Source organism: Pseudophryne corroboree, chromosome 5, assembly GCF_028390025.1.
Source record: "Pseudophryne corroboree isolate aPseCor3 chromosome 5, aPseCor3.hap2, whole genome shotgun sequence".
Lineage (NCBI taxonomy): Eukaryota > Metazoa > Chordata > Amphibia > Anura > Myobatrachidae > Pseudophryne > Pseudophryne corroboree.
Genome location: NC_086448.1, coordinates 269,539,669 through 269,546,374, shown reverse-complemented (window position 1 = coordinate 269,546,374; position 6,706 = coordinate 269,539,669). Strand labels below are relative to the sequence as shown.

The 6,706-nt window shown below is 51.4% G+C and overlaps 1 long non-coding RNA gene across 1 annotated transcript in view; it reads left to right on the top strand.

Annotated features, from left to right (window-relative positions):
• The first annotated feature begins 2,524 nt into the window (after window positions 1-2,524).
• Window positions 2,525-6,706, top strand: part of LOC134928982 (uncharacterized) — a 67,789-nt gene continuing 63,607 nt past the window's right edge. The window contains exon 1 of the long non-coding RNA XR_010178182.1: window positions 2,525-2,754. This is a non-coding gene — a long non-coding RNA (uncharacterized LOC134928982). The remainder of the gene's footprint in view (window positions 2,755-6,706) is intronic.

The window sequence follows — 6,706 nt, the reverse complement described above, 5'->3', positions numbered from 1 at the left end:
GAAATGCAGCAGCATATAATTCAAAGCTGGGAAGATGATTTTTTTTATGGAGTAGAATAACTGTAGAAAATGAATGGGCAGGTTAAAATGTAAAAGTAAAAATGTAATTTTATCAGAGATCTACAGGGTCATCGGGAGATCTATCAGGCACAGGGGCATAACTCCCAGAGGCAATGGAGTCACCTGCCTCCGGGCTCCAAGCCCTGAAGGGACACCTGCTTGTACAGCAGCACCTGTGTAGTTCACAGATGGATCCAAGTGTGACTGTTGCTCTTCCAGTGGGGCCCTGCGGCGCACCCGCTGCTGCTGCAGAGCTAATTGGCTCTATCCCAGGAGCCCTACTAAAACCTGCAATAGTGGCTAGAACAGCTGCCTGGTACCGCTCAGTCTACGCTGCAGCAAGCAGCGGTGCACCCACTGCTGCTGCTGGTTTATGTAAGGGGACCAGCCAGTGAATGCTGCTTCTAAATACTGCAGACAGCTGAATCACAGCGCAGCTGAAGCCCTGCCAATTCACTGCTGGCTCTGGTCCCTGTAGATTGGTTGAGATCACTATCTATATAATTCTGTAATGTGTGTGTGTGTGTGTGTGTGTGTGTGTGTGTGTGTGTGTGTGTGTGTGTGTGTGTGTGTGTGTGTGTATATACCAGTGGTGGCTCCTACCTCGGTGGATGAGGGGGCTGATGCTGACTGTGCTGCCGGATCCCTGCTCTCTTGTCCTTACCGCCAGATCTGCGCGGGTGGCCGGGTCCCGGCCTCCATACAATGTAATTCATGTGCAAACCCCCAGCTTCTATAGACTGCATCGGCTGAAGACGGCCAGGGCTGACAAGGCAGGGAGTGATGAGGTAGCCCTCTGCTAATCACGGCCCGATATGGCAGCCCCAGAGGGAGGAAACATTACCCCAGTGTGTTTACTGTGGTCCTCTTTATATGCTGCACTACATGCTGAAGGGGGCATGGTCACATACTGTCGTGGCTGTCATGGCCCAGCCCTGGCAAACTGGGTCTGGGTGCTTTGTACCCCCCCCCCCCCATCAACACTCTTGGACATCTACTGTATCTATGGCCTGGATGATGCTTCTGTACTTGACGAGTAGCTCCCTACCTGTGCAGCTCCTGCGCGCTGGCAGGGAGCTACCCGTCGCTGTCTGGGTCGCAGCGGCTGCGTGTGATGTCACGCAGCCGCCGTGGCCTGCCCCCCCGCATGGTCCGAGCACGCCTGCTTTGCCCGGACCGCGCGCCCAGAACGGCGGGCAAATGTCACTGCCCCGCCCCCTCCCACCCAGCGACCGCCTCTGCCTGTCAATCAGGCAGAGGCGATCTCTGGGCTGAGATGGCACTGCACCGGTGCTGGACATATACGGGAGTATCAATGGACATATATACGGCAGGATCACTGGACATATACGGCAGTACCACTGGACATATACGGCAGTACGACTGGACATATACGACATCACAGGGACACCACCACTGGACTGATGCAGTACAACACAGCACCACTACAATGGACTGGACTTATACAGCAGCACTGGACATATGGCAGCAGAGGACACCACCACTGTGACTGGACTGATGCAGCACAACACACTACCACTGGACTGATGCAGCACAACACACTACCACTGGACTGATGCAGCAAAATACAGCACCACTGGACTGGACTTATACAGCAGCACTGGACATATGACAGCAGAGGACACCATTACTGTGACTGGACTGATGCAGCACAACACACCACCACTGGACTGATGCAGCACAACACAGCACCACTGGACTGGACTTATACAGCAGCACTGGACATATGGCAGCAGAGGACACAACCACTGTGACTGGACATGTGCAGCACAAGACACGGACACTGAGGACATTGTGGACGGAGACACGTCCTCTCTCTACACTCTCCAATGCTGGAGTGAAAATGGCGGCTACGCGCGGCTCCTTATATGGAATCCAAACCCCGCGAGAATCCGACAGCGGGATTATGACGTTTTGCCTCGTTCTGGTTTCCAAGTCAGGCGGGAAAACCCGGGCTGTGCTCGTATCCGGGCTCGTGACGTGAAGTCCGGTAGGGTTCGGTTCTCTGAGAACCGAACCCACTCATCTCTAGTTCTAAGGGTTTAGGGCTCCTGCTAACACAGCACCTCATTTACAGTAGTTGGACACATTTGCACACTATGGGATAAATATACTGTAATGATTCAGGCATCAGCTACTTTCAGCGAGTCTGCTTAATGTTTTAAAGGGGCAATTATTTAAAAGGCAAAACCAAGGATATGGCAACAGTCAGAGAGCAGAGCCGTAACTAAGGGGGGGCATGTGACCTGGGCGCCGGATTGGAGGGGGCGCCGCAACGCTTACACCCCCTCCGAGTCCCGATGCGCACAGGTCCCTTCGTCGGAGCAGCACAAGGCAGTCCAGGCTCTACTAGCTGCCGTGTGATGAAACAGAAAATAAACTACAGCTCCCAGAAGCCATCGCTGCGGGAGCTGTAGTTTACTTTCAGTTTCTTCTATGTGGACAGTCGTGTGCTGCCTGTTGTGTCCTAAGACGGGGCACAGGGAACAAGTTACCCCAGCCCCCCCTGCTGCCTTTGATCCCCGCAGCAGTGCACTATTGCACTGCTGAGCTGGAAAAATGAATGGTCCGAAAAGGGGGCGGAGCTACACAGCACTGTACTCAAAGTGACAGGCCAGCCAGCACCATCGAAGAGAGGAGGGGAGAGGAGCAGCACACAGCACAGCCTAAATAGTGAGTGTGACACTGTATGTGTGTGCAACTACTATATGTGTGTGTATGAATGTGTTGTGCATGTGTGTGACTGTATGTGAATAGATGTGTCACTACATATCTATATGCGTGCTCAGGGACGGATTGGGAAACAAAAGTGGCCCTTGAAAAGTTTCTAGACGTGGCCTCATGTGGGCGGCACCAAACAAACTGCAGGCGGAGCCAATACCAAAGTAGGCGGAATTACTTCAAAAATTAATGTAGGCGGAGTTGCACCAACAAAAAGCAGAGCATGTCAAATTAGGTGGACCTAACACATTAAAAGTTTAGAAAGTATTGTGTTGTAGCAGGAGTAGTTAAATTAAAACTGGGGTGACATTTAATTCTCTGCACACTCATCTCTCAGTCCATCTCCTTCATTTTTCTCTGCTTCTCTGGTCAGTTCAGTTCAACACGCATTGAATAGCGCTGGGAGGGAGCTCCTGGTGCTATTCAATTCAGAGCGATGCTGTCCCTGACTAGAGGATTTCTTCTTGCACCCTTCTAATACTGCGAGCCGAAATTCAACAAAACTAGGTCCGCAATGCTGCTTTGTGACCTACCGCTGTGCAAACAGCACCACGGCGAAGCAGTTTAGTCGGAGAATGCCCGTTCTCGCGACTAAACACCTTATTTAGTCCAGGAATACGTGTATTCTCAGACTTAGCATCGCGCTGCATTGAATAGCTCCAGAAGCTCCCACCCGGTGCTAACCAATCCGCGTTGAATTGAATTAACCCCTTAGTCTATCTCCCCCACTAAGTCCATCTTCTGCATATGTTTGCTCTCTTAGTCTATCTTCTGCGTGCGTCTTCTCCTCCCTCTCAGTCCATCTCCTGCATGTTTCTTCCAGCCTCTCTTTTCTTATTTTCACACCTATATCATTCTTCCTTATGCATGTTTCCTTCTGTCTATTCACTGACCCCCTTCTGCCTTTCTCCTTCTGCACAGTTTCTGCTTCTCTCCCCTTTTATCTGCCAAGCTTCGGCCAGTCACTTGATGCAGGGCTTCTGCGCCAATGGGACAGCCACAATTGGAAGCATGCAGCCACCCTGTTTAAATAGGGGGCACAGCTTCCTGCTGTACCACCTGACCCTACCTTTACTGCATCTCCACTGGGTGAACAATTCTGAGCAATTCGCTTCCCCATGCTTTGACAATTGCTCCACTTTCAGTTTCTGCTGTCTGTTCCCTATCTGTGTGTATGCCTTCATCTATCAATCACCTGTCTGTCTTTCTCCTTCTGTTCGCCTTCTTGTCTCCAGTTTCTTCCCCATTCCCCTCCTCTTTGTGGGCGGGATGTACTAAACGAAAAATGCGGTAAACTCCCTGTTTACCGCATTTTCCGGATGTACTAACCCCTCGGCCGGCAGGAAGCTGGCGTACGTCCATAGAAGCCTATGGGCTTCTCTCCGCAGCGCTGTGTGAGGGATCCGATCGGATCCCTCCCAGCATGCCCTGCGGCCGCCCCCGTCACCCCGCGCATGCGCAGACTGACTTCTGGGGCCGAATCCCGGAAGTCAGGCTGCCGCTGCGCATCGCGGAGGACAGCTCTTATCGGAAGAGCTGTCCTCCGCAATGCTGATCGCATATGTTAGTACATATGCGATCAGCAACGTAGCGCAGGGCGGCGATGGGCGGCGATGTACATTAGTACATCCCGCCCTGTGTGTTTTCTTTCCCTACCAGGGCTTAAAGTGGTTCTGGAGAGGTGGTGGAACTAGTTTTCCCCCGACACCGACTCCCCTCCCATTGAGCAGAGGCAGGGGCGATGGTAGGGTGTTAGCCCCCCCCCCCCGTAAACTACAAATTTGTGCCCTTACCCCCATACTGTCTAAAGGAACAGTGAGCGCAGAAGGCGCGTGTCACAAAAAAGGTGTGCGGCATCACATGTAAAATGCGTGGCCATGCAATAGTACCCCCAATACAAATTATGCAACACAGTAGCACACTCTTAGGGGGATATTCAATTGTTTGAAAAGTCAGTTGGGTGTCTGCTTTTTCCTATCTAATAGACAGGAAAAAACAGACACCCAACCGACTTTTCAAACATTTGAATTTCCCCCTTATTGTCATTACACTGTACATAGGCCCTCATTCCGAGTTGATCGCTCTTGCTAGCTAGTTCTAGCAGTCGCGCAAACGCATAGTCGCCGCCCACTGGGGAGTGTTTTTTCGCTTTATAGGAGTGCGAACGCCTGTGCAGCAGAGCGCCTGCAAACACATTTTGTGCAGAACAAGACCAGCCCTGTAGTTACTTATCCTGTGCGATGATTGCTGCGACGAGTGACGTGGTATTGACGTCAGATACCCACCCTGCAAACGCCTGACCATGCCTGTGTTTTTCCAAACACCCCCAGAAAACGGTCAGTTGACACCCAGAACTCCCACTTCCTGTGGCTGTTGTACCTGTACGAAGCGCGTGCGCACTGCGGTGCATATGCATGCGCAGATCAGCCCCTTTTTGACATGATCGCTGCGCTGTGAAAATCCGTGGCGAGCGATAAACTCGGAATGACCCCCATAGTGCCTCTATTGCATATTACACCACAGAGTAGTGCCCCATATTCACGCTATGCTACACCATTATACACATGCCCACAGTATCAGTGCTGCTTACATCCATAATAATACCCACGGCATCAGTGCCGTTTGTACACATAATAATGCCAACGGTAGCAGTGCCGCTTATACACATAATGGCCATGGTATCAGTGCCGCTTATACACATAATGGGCACAGTATCAGTGCCGCTTATAAACACATAATGTCAACGGTAGCAGTGCCGCTTAAACACATAATAATGCCCGCAGTTTCAGTGCTGCTTACATACATAATAATACCCACGGCATCAGTGCCGTTTGTACACATAATAATGCCAACGGTAGCAGTGCCGCTTATACACATAATGGCCATGGTATCAGTACCGCTTATACACATAATGGGCATAGTATCAGTGCCGCTTATAAACACATAATGTCAACAGTAGCAGTGCCGCTTAAACACATAATAATGCCCACAGTAACAGTGCCGCTTATACACATAATGGGCACTGTATCAGTGGCGCTTATTCACATAATTGGCATGGTATCAGTACCGCTTGTATACATAATGCCCACGGTAGCAATGCCGCTTATACACATAATGCCCACGGTAGCAGTGCCGCTTATACACATAATAATGTCCATTGTAGCAGTGCTGCTTATACACATGTCCACGGAAGCAGTGCCTTTTTTACACATAATAAATGTCACCCCCACCTCACTTGCCTCATCTCTCAGTGGTGTCTGCTCGCAGTGTGCCACCAGCTCTTTATTCCCTCCGCAGTCCAGCACCATTGGAGGGGGACTGGGGGAGGTGGGCTAAGGGAATAAGTCTAGTGCCGCCTGCCCACCGTCCTTTCTATTTGTGTGGGAGCTGCGGCTACACTACAGCGCTGTGCTAAAGAATTCTCATGGCCGGGCAAAGTGGGCTGGAGGAAATTGAACTGAGAGTATTTCTCTTCTGCATACTGTTACCCCCCCCCCCCCCCCCATCCAGATCTCCATGTTACACTGGCACTACAGCTCTCAATCTTTAAAAAAAAATGGCCTGCAAACTGCAGTACCTGATAGTGGTACATGGAGATCTGTCTGACTGCTGCAATCAGGGCAGGCTCCATGTCCCCATTTCTTCCAGCTTCTTCCCCCCTCCCTGCAGACAGGCTGGCATTACAGTCTGGTGGTGGCTGGGAGCGCAGTGCAGGCAGAGGCCAGAGTAGACTAATACCAGTGGCGGATCTAGACTTTACTTATAGGGGCAGGGCCGGTGTTAGGGTGTTCAGCGACCCCCTGCAGACTATAAATTTGTGCCCTCCCTCCCATACTTCACAAAGGGACAGCGTGCCGAAGAGACAGCGCATGCCAGGCATTGCTTCTGCATGGTGCCTGTGAGG